Raw genomic sequence first — 13,292 nt, 5'->3', positions numbered from 1 at the left:
GGGGTAAGGGATGGATTTTAATATTGGGCACTTAGAATGGAAAATTAGTATGGAAAAGGAGAGGTCATCACCTGCCAATATATGTGGATTATTTGGAATCAGCTGTTGGGATTAGAGAAATTCCTAATAAACTGATAAGGGGAAGGGTCATTCCCTCCATGGTAGCTTAGAGAGCTAAATCCACTTAGCTTGATTCGTTGGCCTTAGGCACAGGCACGTGATAAAAACTCCACATTGCAAATTGATTAGCTTTTTGTTGATTACTCAATGACCTTTGAGGTATTCTAGATTTCATGATCTATACACTCTGCCCTCGAAATTAAATAAAAAACAATGATCGGAAATAGACCTTAAGGGAATGGGAATTATTATGATGAGATCATTCTATGCTGAATGTCCTGCATTAAAATTTAGGAATGTGTAGCAAAAGCTTGCAGAAGACAGTTAATTACTTTGTAGTAACAAATGAGGTAACAAATGTTCTAAGTAGATGGGACTTTGCAATTTAGGGCCAGTGTCTTAAAACAGTTACAATTAATCTGTAGCTCTTAAAATAGGTATAGCTTGCTAGATCTGTAGTTTAACTAACAAACTAAGCTTATGGCTGATCCTCCAGAGTTTCCCTGAGGAGGTTACAAGAGCAGCCCTTCCTGCAGCCTGGAAAACCAGTGCAGACCCAGAGATATTTGCCTACGATGGTCCTAGACCAACTCTTGACTGTTGTGCCTCCTGCCATCCCACGTATTGTTGTCTTGTACTGTTATTTATCTTTGGATATATGTTGATTAAGTATCTCCAAAAGGATAGCAAGCTTAGTAAAGTCAGAGAGCATGCATTATAGTTCATTGTGTTACCAGCAATGCATAACTTCATAACTGCTTAAGGGAAAAAACCTATAAATATACATACATATATATATACACACAGATGCATATATATATTATATATAATATATATTTATATATTTAACTTAGCCACTTTTCACCCTGAAATCAAAAATATACATACCAATAGATTTACACAGTTATTCATTCTAGGATAAGCTCAAATCAACTCAGAAAATATTATTCAGAATGAAAAATGCTTTTCTTCTCATAGTTCATTCAACTGCTTAACATACACACTCATTAAGTAACTCCTAGAGGCCTTTCTCTCATGCTCAGGCATATAAATATCATTTTCAAATACGTATACTTAAGACAATGAGATAAAATGATTTGAGAGTAGCCGTGAAGTCTTGAATCATGGATAATATTAATTTATCAACTATATGTAATATAATAGCAATAAATCATTATACATTTGCCTGTGTTTCCAGATTTAGTGGTCACCCAGAATTTTCAAATATGTTGTCTAGAGGTATGCATTTAACAAATTAATTGATCTTCTGATTTTGACTTCACTTACCAAATTGTAGGTTTTTGTGTGGTTGTTTTATAAGTTTCTAGGAAAAGAAATTAGCAGTTGTGCTAGGAAAAGAAATTGTCACAGCCCAAAACTTCCAGGTTGAGATCATAATAACTTTATTTACTACCTTGAATGTTTTAGTATATTCTTTACTTGCTTAGTAAAAGTCTAAAGTGTATGTTAACATTTAATTCCCATCCTTTCCTTTCACAGCCTGCCCTGCTTTTTCAAGACTAGTGAAAGAGGCATACAAGTAAATGTTGTACACAGGTTATTCATCTGTCTTTTGTTTGTAGGAAAGAAATAGAAAAAAAATGCACATATATAAACCTAAAAATAAGAATGAATTATTTGTCAACCCACAAAATTTTGTCACTACTCTTTTTTGTTCATAGGGGGTAGAGTTAGTTAAAAATCTATACTTAAAATTTTAGTGGGGAATTAAAAGTCTGAAATGGGAAACAGAAAAGAATGAGAATGCATACTATACTCTGATAAAAAGAAAAAGGAAGGAAAACTAGGGAAAATTTTCTTCCCTTTCTCATTCTCCACACCTACCACCCCCTAAAACACTTCTGATTACTTCAATTCAAAGGATACAAATTTTCCAGAGCACAAAATACACTTCAGATATAGTTCTATGTGGAATTTTCAGATATTCATGCTTCAACATTTGACCAGAATAGAAACAAATAAGAATTAACATAATGCAGTGCTCATAATTTGGACATATCTAAAAGTCTGTGGAAACAAGCACCAATCACAATATATTGTATAAAGAATGCTAAATATCCAATTTTTCCTTTCCTAGTAATAATGCTTTGTGTCATAAATATAATTTAATGTTACTGGGGAAAATTTTTTTAAATGAGTTTGGCATTTTATACGCCTGAGAACAATAAATCAAATATATCCTTATAATAAAAGATACCTTTTCTCTTAAGTATATCTACACAGGACCAAGCCTTTCATAGATTTCTCTAACTGGTAATATATTAGAATTCACAACTTAAAATTTTTATTCTGCATATTCTGTTGCATAGAGTTAAACAATCTAATATCCAATTCCATATATATCTATATGTTCTCCAGAGGGATATTTATTTCATGTCAGTAAATAACGATCTACTAGTATGATAGAATAATTCAGGTGATAAAAACATTTTAATATTTTCACTTTGTGTTACTCAGCAAGAAAAGTAATCAGGAAACTAGATGAAGTGCTTTTTTCCCCTTTTACTACACCAAAGAAATTGAGTTCAGCGAAGCATATTATGCATTTCTCTGGTCAGGTGCATATTTACATTTGCATTTCTAAATTATTTACCATAAATACATTTTTAATTCTAGCAAACCTTAAAATAATAAAATTCCATTTTCAGCCTTTATACAAACATGCAAATGTTAATGTTGCTAAGGAATATACTTTAAATTACAGAGCATTTTTATTCATTATTCTATTACCCCTTCTATGATATTGAGGTCTCCCAACAATTTTGGAATATTAGGGAGCCCCCTAGTGGCGCCTGTATTTCTAATAAATTTCCAAACTAAAGAATAAAGTTAGTTTTGTTTTGTTTTGTTTTACTAATTACTTGGACCAGTTTTGATACTTACACATATTTTGCTGACTTTTTCCCCAGTTTTTAAACACAAGTAGACTTTCTTTCATGTCCCACAAATGTTGAGTATGTTTCTGGAATCAAAAATATATTCATAATAATTCTCATCTCCAGTTATTCAAATGCCCAATTGCTACAATCTCTTTTCATTCTTTCTCATCTTGTGACCTTTCCAGTCATCTCAGAAACCATTTGGAGATTGACTATAAAGAAACATTTTCATGGGAAACAAAATTTCTGTATTAAATTGTAAAAACACACATCTACCCAAATAGAGGTTAGTTTTAATATTATTGTAATACAGAGGCGTATCTTTATTATACTTCCATCTAGCCAAAGGAAGATGTACGCAATGATACCTAGACTGCATTATCATTGGGCCAACTATATAAAACTTTTAGAACTTACTTTTAATTATGGTGAAGATTTGATGATGGGCTGAAGTATGATGTCCCCTTGGATCAAGTGAGTAATTAGCAGTAGTTCTGATGCTTTTCCAACCAGATCCCCACAAAGCCTCTACTCTATTCTGGCCTGGAATGATCCTCCTTAATAGGTGAGCAAAGGCTTCCTGTGGGTTTTAACACTTCCACCGAATCTTAAAGGTTGAGGTGAAGTCAAAGAAACGATGGGGGAGAGCATTCTTCACAGTGAGAACAACTTCAGCAGGCATGTAGAGATGAAAATAGCATGACTTTGCCTTGGAAACCGTATGGTAAACTGTCAATATCATTGAAACACGGAGTGAGTGGTGGGAGCATAGGAGACATATCCAGAGATGTAGCAGGGCCAACCCAGCTATGGAAGGCTTTGGCGGCTATGCCAAGGAGTTTGAATTTACGCTGAACACCAGTGACAAATGTCGTGAGATAGTAAGATTCGTGTTTTAGAGAGCGAGTCTGGGAACAAAGTAGAGGATAAATTTGAGAGGGAGTAAGATACAAGTCAGAGTGAAGATTTGGTCCAGGCAGGAAAGGATGAGAGCTGGTAGAGCAGGTTGTAAAAGTGCCTCTGTAGTAAGTGAGGTCATTTCTGAGCCACTGATACCCTGGGTGACAGTGGAATTAACCAAGGTCTGAGCAGAGGCCCTGGCACACCCTGCCTCAGCTCAGCACCCCATCAATTTTGTCTTTTTGTTTATTTACCCCTTGTCCTTGGCCATACTACTGCCTCCCTCCCTCTCTCTGAAAGTGAGCTCACATGAGCATCTCATAGCCTTCAGCCTTGAAGAAAGACATGGGTTGTGTAGTCAAATTTCACTACTTTGGACGATGTAAAGCATGGAAGAGACAAACTCACGGAACGTGCAGAATGATTAGATGTTGGGCATAAGGGTTGGGAGAAGCCCAGAATGACTCCTAGGCCTCTGGTATGGTAACTGGGAAGATGGAAGCACTAATCACTGGTTTGTAGAGCCAGTAAGAGAGAAGGAGCAAAGTGAACTAGTTTTCTAGGCTGTGTAACAAACTCCTGCAAACTTTAGCAGCTTCGAACAGCACACATGTATGATCTCATCATTCCTTTGGGTCAGGAGCCTGGGCATAGCTTAGCTGGTTTCTTCCCCTCACGGCCCCATAAGGCTGCAACCAAGGTGTCAGCCAGAGCTTGGTTCTCATCTGGAGGCTCAACTAGGGAAGGATGTGTTTCCTTGCTTGTGCAGCTGTGGATTGCATTCACTTTCTCTCAGCAGAGAGTCCATAGCAGCTTCCTTCTTCAAAGCCAGCAAAGCCCGCTAGCAAGACAGAGTCTTACATAATGTAACAAAACCACAGGAGTGATACCCCATCACCTCTGCCATATTCTAGGGGTTAGAAGCAAGTCATAGGTCTTACCCATGCTTAAGGGGAGGGGCTTATCCAAAGGCATGAACATCAGGTCCCAGGGATCATGGGTGATACCCTAACTGTCCGTCATGTGAGCCTTTTAATAAGGTTTTAAAATGTGAAACTTCTGGGTATCTTTACTTCCAACTGTCAACTCAAGGAAATTCCATTATATACCATAACTTGGACCATTATTACACTAACTTAGGATTATTAGAATATTTATCCTGAAAATATCTACCGTAGAGAGAGAGAGGAAAAGCTCAATTCTTTCTGATCTTCAACATCCATTCAAGAAAGGTTACAATATACATTTTAAATAAAAATTTGTTCTTCAGAAACAAATTTTTATTTGAGAAATCTCAGTTCATCATTTCAAAATTACAAAAGAGCAATATCTAAGAATACTTCATACTAAATGAGATTATAAAAACATTGGGTTGTTGCTGGTTGCAACACTGTCCACTCTGAGGTTTGATTTGACATGAATATTTAGTGAAATATTGGAACTGACTTTAAATCCTTTCCTTGGGCACCTGTTCTTGAACACTACCACCCACCAAAAAACAAGAATTTTTGAGAACTGGAGATAACCTAAAATGTCATATATTATATCCAGTCTTTCTTCCAAGTCCTAACGGCCTTTTCTTCAAAATACCTGCTCTACTTACCCCTTTTCCTCCATTCACACAACGTGTACTCTAGGGCAAGCTGTCAGTGCCTCATGTCTGGATAAATCAGCATCAGCCCCCTACCTGGTGTCCTTATTCTAATATTTCCTCCCCACTCTGTCAGTCCTATTCAAGATTGAATTTTTCTTCTACATAAACAGCTTTTAACAAACAGTTTATTTTTTCAATCATTTGTGCTGCTGTTCCGTTTCCTATGCTACCATCTGTACACACCCACGTCTGGCTTTTTACAAGATCTATCGTCTCATATATATTCCATTCAATCTCACTTCCATGCTTTAGTACAAGCCATCTTTTCTCTCTCCAATAATTCCCTCCTGGTTCCTACACATGGCGAGCTTGTGTCTGTTTCCTTATCTCTGCTCATATTGTACTTGGGTTGTTCACACCCCTGTCATCATCGCAAATGTCCTAAGTCACAATGAATAGATATTGGAGGATGGAGAACCCAGGTAAAGAATGAGGGGAAAGCCAGATTCTATGTATATGACAGAAAAGGAGAACGACAAAGCAAATCTATAACAGGACTCAGAAGGTAGCAGAGGAGGCGGAGACAGAAGGTTGGAAGAAGGTGGGTATAATGAGCACTAAGGTCATCACATCCTAGAAGTCAAAACCAATCCCTAGAGCCAAGCTAGGTTGCTTAGCCTGGACAAATGTAAGTATCAAGGGTTGAGATAAGCAGAGATGGGCAGACAGAAAGCATCCAAGAAAACAAAATCCCAGAGGGCAAGAGAGGTCATGTGTGAGGATCTTCTCAGGCATTATAGGGATGGGCAGGTGATCAAAAAGAGCAGACAGGTGCATATTCACCTGCCTGATGAGAGAACAACTCGATAAGAGGGAGTACTCTGCCTGAGACCCCAGTTTTCCCATGACATAGTGTACTTTTAATCTAGGCAGCTAGGTGCATGTGGAGGATCATGGTTTTTAAAGCCAGTCAGTCTTGGTTTCAAATTCCTCTTCCACCATTTGTTGGCTGTGTGACTTTGGACCACTTATTGACTTTCCCCAAGCCTCAGTTCACTTATCTGTAAAATGTGGATAATCATATCGAGCTCATGGTGTTATAAGGATTAAATATGATTACATATATATGAAATGCCTGACATTTAGCAAGCATACACATACTTATTGATTTTTATCGTTATTTTTATTTTTCCATCTGCCAAAACCAAAATGGCTACACAGTCGTCCCTGAGAGCTGCATGACCTTCTCTAAGCTCTTGTGATCTGTAGAGTCTGCCTCATTCTTTGTTGTGCTGTGGGTTTGCAAAGTTTCAGTTGATGTAAGCTAATTTCTCCAATGATGTTATGAACGACCTGGGGAAAGTCTTCCCAATGCTGAGCTCATCACAAACTCAGCTGGCACTTGCTATTACAATGCATTTCATGGCCCCACTTCATTCATTCCTTCAACAAATATTTCTTGAGCACCCACTGGCTGGGAGGCATGGGGATGCAAAAACAAATAACAGCTTGGCTTCCTGGAGCGAGGCATGGATGATACCACTCAAGTAAAAGCATGTGAATCTTAAAACTGGAAGGACCTAAGAGATTATCTGGCCAGCTCTTTCATTTTATAAATGTGTGATTGAGGATCTAAGAGATGACTCAGGCTTTTAATTTCTTCATCACTGATTTTTTTTTTTTTTTTTGGCCTACCAAATCATGTCATTTTGAAAAACAAAGAGAAAAGTCTAGGGTGTTTTTAACTGAGCAAGAGTTTGGAACTGAATGGTTTTACCATCTGCCATGTCATTGTGAAACTGAGCCCACTCCTCTCAGAGAACGTTGCCCCAAACGTGCATGGCATAACCTCTTGCAAGTCTTTACCAGAAAACTGACAAGAGTTCTCTCTGGTGGCTGTGCTCTGGTCTCATTGCTTCTTCCTCAGCATGAAAAAAAAAAAATCTGTCATAGAAACAGAGGTAATACAGGCAGAATGCAAAGATGCTTTCTACTTTCTTTGCCAGGGAAGGCCAAGATGATGGTTTCCTCTGATGGTCATTCCAGACCATTGCTTTGTACATTTGAAAAGACACATCTAAGCATTTATATAGAGAAGTGCATTTGAATCAATAATATGGGACTAGCATCTGAAGACTCAGTGGCTTTAATCAAACTCTTTGCTCAATACCCTTCAATACTTGATCCACAAACTTGTCTCCAGATTAGAAGGCCAAGGTGAAGAGTAACATCTCTAGTTCAGGGGGGCTAAAGAGACATTTATTAATGTCTACAAGAAATAAATGAGACATTTATGAATCCTACAAGAAAATCTTAATTAGACACTGGAGCACTGTTTGTTTCATTGTTAAAAACTACCCAATCCCGGAAGAGCTGAAGAATAAGTAAAGACTAAAATAGAAAGTAGTGTTATAATTAGGCCCCCTGAAATGAAAGTGATACTTCACACACACACACACACACACACACACACACACACACACGGAAAGTATTTGTCACTTATTTCTCCTAAATAATTCAGTATTAGCACTTACAATGAAAGTTTGATATAAACATTCTTGAAATAGCTAGACATGTGGATACCGAAGAAACAGGAGATTATGATTCAACAAAATTCCACTAAGAAGGCAGTTTTGTTGTGAGTTTTAGCTGCAGCAGTGTTAGTTCCGTCCAAGTTAATTAGCAAGATGACTTCATTATGATTTTCTTCTTGTTCATTTAATAGGTTCTTTCTGTTAAGAAACACTACTTTTTAACACAAGGATTTCATAGTGCAAGTCCACGTATTTTGGAACTGCTTCCTTTTATTTCATTGGCACTTTTTTCAGTCTACCCATCACACCCAAGGAAGCGAGGGCGATGGGAGGAGCAGGGCGGTAACATAAAGGGATGGTAGACATTTACTCAACCTTCCTAAAGCTAAGAGGGTGGCATACCCACAATGATATGCGTGGCCAACAGGCTTTCCAGTAATATTTGATGTTCTAAATTTTGTTTTCATTAGTAGGTTCAAGATAAGAGCAGAGAGGAAGAAAAGAGGGGAGGGAGAGAACTTTGGGGACATTCATTTACAGCTTCAGAAAAATTCCCCTTGCTAAAATAAGAGGTGGGAAAAATACTGCTGGCATTTTACATACAATTAGTTACAAAGTATGCTAATAAACCAGGTTGTCAGATTGTGTCAGTCCCATCTAAATAATAAGCAAATTGCCTTATACAGATGGAAAATGTGTGAGATGAATAGATCTCCTGTGTAAACTACCTCAACTAAGATTTATGAATTTTGTTCTACTTATCTATCCTATTTAATATCATACCCTGCATTCTTTTCAACTTCTTAAAAAAAAATCATTAAGCCTAAACCTCATTTCAAAATCTTCAAGCTTTCATAAGTCCCCTAATCTTTAGCAGCGGGTGGGGGGAATCCACCTGTACAGAGTTCCCAAGAAAATGTCAATTGCTGTCTCTTCATCACTGGAGTTTCAGAAATGGAGCAAGGGTACACCCCATATGAAGTTTTGGGGAGCCATTTAGCAATGGTTCTAGTTGTTGTTATATTGGATAAGACTATTGAAAACAGAAAAGCTATTTTCTTTCCACACATACTAAACCCCAAAAATTGTGTTTTGAAGAGAATATTCTGAAAAATAAGAAATTGGCTGGTGATTTTTTTTTCCAGCCAGGGTAGTGTTTATTGCCTTTCCCTTGGGCTAAGCCAGCACGAAGTCCATCTGGAGACTCAAGCCCCACAGCAGCAATGGGAGGCAAGAGGAGCTGAGCTGACAGGAAGCCCTGCTCCGATGTCTGGGTCAGGGAGAGATGGCCCTTGTACCTTGGTCCTCTTGAGGCTTCAAGGGCCTGCTTGGCCGTGACCACGGCGCTGAGGGGAAGCCTGTGCTGACTGGAGAAATCTCAGGCTCACAGGGTCCAGTAGGCATAGATGAGGGTCAGAAGGAGGGAGGTGGCCACAGACAGCAGCATGTTCTTCCGGTTCTCCTGCCGAAGCAGCTGCAGCTCCTTCTCATAGTTGGAGGCTTTGTTCATCAGGCTGCTTTTCTCCTTCTCCAGAGACCTCCTGGCCTCTGAGCTCAGCTCTGCCCCATGAGGTTGACCGATGGCTCTCTTCTGTCCACTGGCCACAGATAATACCTCTTGCCCCAGCTATAATGAATGTGTACTCTTATTCACAGTGATAATGGGAAATAATGGAGGAAGCAAGTATAGTTATTTGGAAATAATACAGAAGATACATCCAGCTCTGACCCTTCTTAGCTGTATGATGTTTGACCAGTCTTAGTTCACTTCCCTGAGTATCACATTTCTAAGTGGAGGTGCTCATAATACCTAGTAACTTTGCTTTGAGGATTTTATAGTGTAATACATGTGGGAGAAATGCTCTGTAAAATATCAAGCAACAGATAAGTGTACAGAAGGGACCAGAACAAGAAAGAATGGGGGAATCAATGAAATCCATCACTGCTATTTTGAAAGTTACCGAAAGCACATACTCTTCTGCCCAGATAAAGGGCAGCAAGATAAATAAACCCTAACCAACTTGGAGGGGGTCACCTGAACAGGAGGGGAAGTGTAATTTACTCTTGTATAACCACATATCCCTAGATGCCATTGCCAGAAAAACTGTTGAATGAATAACGCCAAAGTTGGCTGATAAGAATATTTTAAACATTGCTTCCCAACTTTCCTTCCCCTTTCTACATGGCAGAGTGAAAATCATACTACTCTGCGAATCAGGAGATATGTCGTCTAGTTTCAGTTCCCTAGGTGTGCATTGCATTGTTATTCATCCATTCATTCATTGGACCAATGTTTATTGACCTCTAAGTGTCAGGTCCTGTACTGAGCACAAAAGATACAGCAGTATACTTCGCACATCCCTAGCAGGGATCACTCAAACTCTCCATCTAGAACTTCTGCATCTGTAAGAAGGGAGAAATGGGCATAATGCTCTCTCCAGTCCCTTTCAGTTCTAATGTCTTTCTTTTCCTCTCTGCAGATTTTCATCCTATATTCTCCTCCAAAGACTCAGGGAGTCTTCATGCTGATCTTTCCTATTCATTAAACTATAAAATAATATTTATGAATATGTATATAGAGACATTACAATGTCTATAATGTATACACATATGCACGTCTATAACTTATTTCCTAAATAGCATTCCTCCATTCATTTATGCATCACACCTTGAGAGTCTTTGAGGGGAGTCACTTCGCTATTTGTGGTGGCATGTGCAGATATATTAAATAGTCCTTACCCTCTAAGTACTTTGTAATAGAGGAGACAAAAGATACTCACAAATAATTACATGTCAGAATCCTTTCTTTAGAAAAAAAAAAAATCCGTTCACTTGATGAGATCAGAAAAGATTTCTTGTAGGTAGTGGTGCTAAAATGAGCCTGGAAGAAGGGATAGGATTGTGAAGCAAAGTGGAAGAAGAGGTCATACAAGAAATAGTAAGGGCAGAGGAAAAGACTAAGAACAGGATATCTGAAAAAGTACTGACCATATGGACATTTCATGTGTGAGACATGAAAGATGAGGCTGTTAAAGGAGATTGAGGTCAAGTGTGAATCACGATGCCAAATGCAGGTGCTAGGACTTTATGCCTTTGGCTAGCACTGTCTATAGCATGTAATGCAAGCCATATACATAATTTTAGTGGCCTCATTTAAAAAGGTAAAAAGAAACAAGTGAATTAATTTTAGTGATATATTTTCTTTTACCCAGTGTAGGCAATGTATCATTTCATTTCAACATATAGTCAATATAATCAATACAAAACATTTTAATGAAATATTTTACATTCTTTTTTTCATACTATGTCTTTAAAATCTGTGGGTATTTAACACTTGCAGCAGTGTGCTAATGGCTAGTGACCAGTGACTACAGTATTGGACAAAGCAACTCTAGGCTATGGACAGACATTGCTGGGTTTTGAGGTAGAGAGTGGTTCAGTAAAAACAATTTTTAGACAGCTGAATGACGTTTTAGTATGTAGACATGTATCAGATTGTGAGGATATTATGGTCACAGGAAGGATATTATGGACACAAGACAGGGAGACGATGTTGTGGAAATAACCTGGCTTTGAAATAATTGAGGATGGGCTGTGGTGGTTGACTCGTGTATTATAGAAGTTTGGGAGAAATGCCAAGTCTGCACAATCCAGTTGAAGGAGAAAGTAAAGAGCAGTATATGCCAATTCACATAGTTAAAGGAAAAGGAGAACAGTTTGTTGCACCACCTGATTATCTTGCTTATCTCACTAGATTGGAACCTCAGTTCCACAGACATCTACTAATGAACTGTGCCAGGCTTTGGGGAGTTTATAAATATATATATATATGTATATAAATGTTTATAAATGTATTGATATGAACAGTTGTTCTTAATGTAACTTAACAACATCATGGGCAAAGCAGGCATTTACACAACAGAGAGCAAAACCTGATTTTGAACACTTTGGAAACACAGAAGAGGGAATATACAATTCTGCCTGGAAGAATCTAGAAAAGGTTCTTGGGGGAAGTGAGCTCAGAGCTGAATATTGAAGAATAAGGACAATTTTTACAAGTGGACATAAAGAAAGGACATCATGAGTAGAAGGAAAGGCATGAAGGAAATTAGCAAAATATCTGGCATATTTTGGAAATTAAATATTTGGAAACTAAATATTTGCCAAATTTAGGGTCTGTATGGACATATCATATGAAAGGAAGCTGGAAAGGTGATTAAGGAGAAATCGGGGTGAGGGAATGTCAAGAGCTAGTTAAATGAACAGTGTTCCACTTTGCTCCAGAGGCCTGGAGCATCATCAGGGAAAGAAGCCCACTTCCAGAGGTGGGCGTTGGGGAACATGGCTTTAGCTTGAGAAAAACATGCAGAGGGGTCGGCTTCCGAGAGAGTAATATGAAGACAGTAGTTTGTACATTATAACTCGGAGTACTGACTTAGTGTCGGATATAATGATCTGCCTTTTCACTGAAAAGTATCTGACATTTCACTAAATTGACCTTTTCTTGCCAATAGCAAACTCAATTGCATCATCCTCTCTGTTCAATGTTTGAGCATAGAGCTGGCATTGTCAGGGGTACATGTGTCTCTTGAAGGCAAGCCTTCCCTGTTTGGTACTCAGTATTCTAAGAGAAGAAAGAAATCACTCCTGCTTTTTTGTTTTCTTTAAGCTACAGATGATGGGGAAATATGTCTGTATTGGTTTTATAATGCTGCATAACAAATGACTTGCGAGCATCCCAACTTAATACCGATTTATTAACTCACAGTTCTGTAGGTCAGAAGTCCAGGTGGGCTCAACAGGATTCTCTCTGGAGAATCTCACAAGGCTGAAATCAAGCCATCAGTTTGACTGGGCTCTTATCTAGAGAGTCTGGGGAAGGATCTACTTCCAAGTTCATTCACGGTTGACAGAATCTAGTTCCTTGTGGTTGTAGGAATGAGGTCCCTGTGTTCTTTCTGGTTGCTGGCCAGAGGTTGCTCTCACTTCCCAGAAGTTGCTCTCCAAGTTCATGTACCTTAAGCTCTCAACAGCACATCAAATCCTCTCTTGCTTGGAATCTCTCTAACCATCCCTTTTGCTACCAGCTGGAGAAAACTCCCTGCTTTTAAAGAGCTCCTCTGATCAGATTAGGCCCACCTGGGTGATCTCCTTATTTTTAGGTCAACTGTTTAGCAACCTTAATTACAATCTGCAAAATCATTTTGCTCTGTAACATAACATAATCACAGGAGGAACACCAGG

General features: G+C 38.4%; 1 pseudogene; it reads right to left on the bottom strand.

Annotated features, from left to right (window-relative positions):
* Window positions 1-9,338: 9,338 nt before the first annotated feature.
* On the bottom strand, window positions 9,339-13,061 carry LOC149747884 (coiled-coil domain-containing protein 167 pseudogene; annotated as a pseudogene).
* Between the last annotated feature and the right edge of the window lie 231 nt (window positions 13,062-13,292).

This window comes from Delphinapterus leucas, chromosome 12, assembly GCF_059928025.1.
Source record: "Delphinapterus leucas isolate spDelLeu-1000000601 "Yukka" chromosome 12, BTC_Dleu_Yukka2, whole genome shotgun sequence".
Taxonomy (NCBI): domain Eukaryota; kingdom Metazoa; phylum Chordata; class Mammalia; order Artiodactyla; family Monodontidae; genus Delphinapterus; species Delphinapterus leucas.
This window is presented reverse-complemented; position numbering and strand designations above follow the sequence as displayed.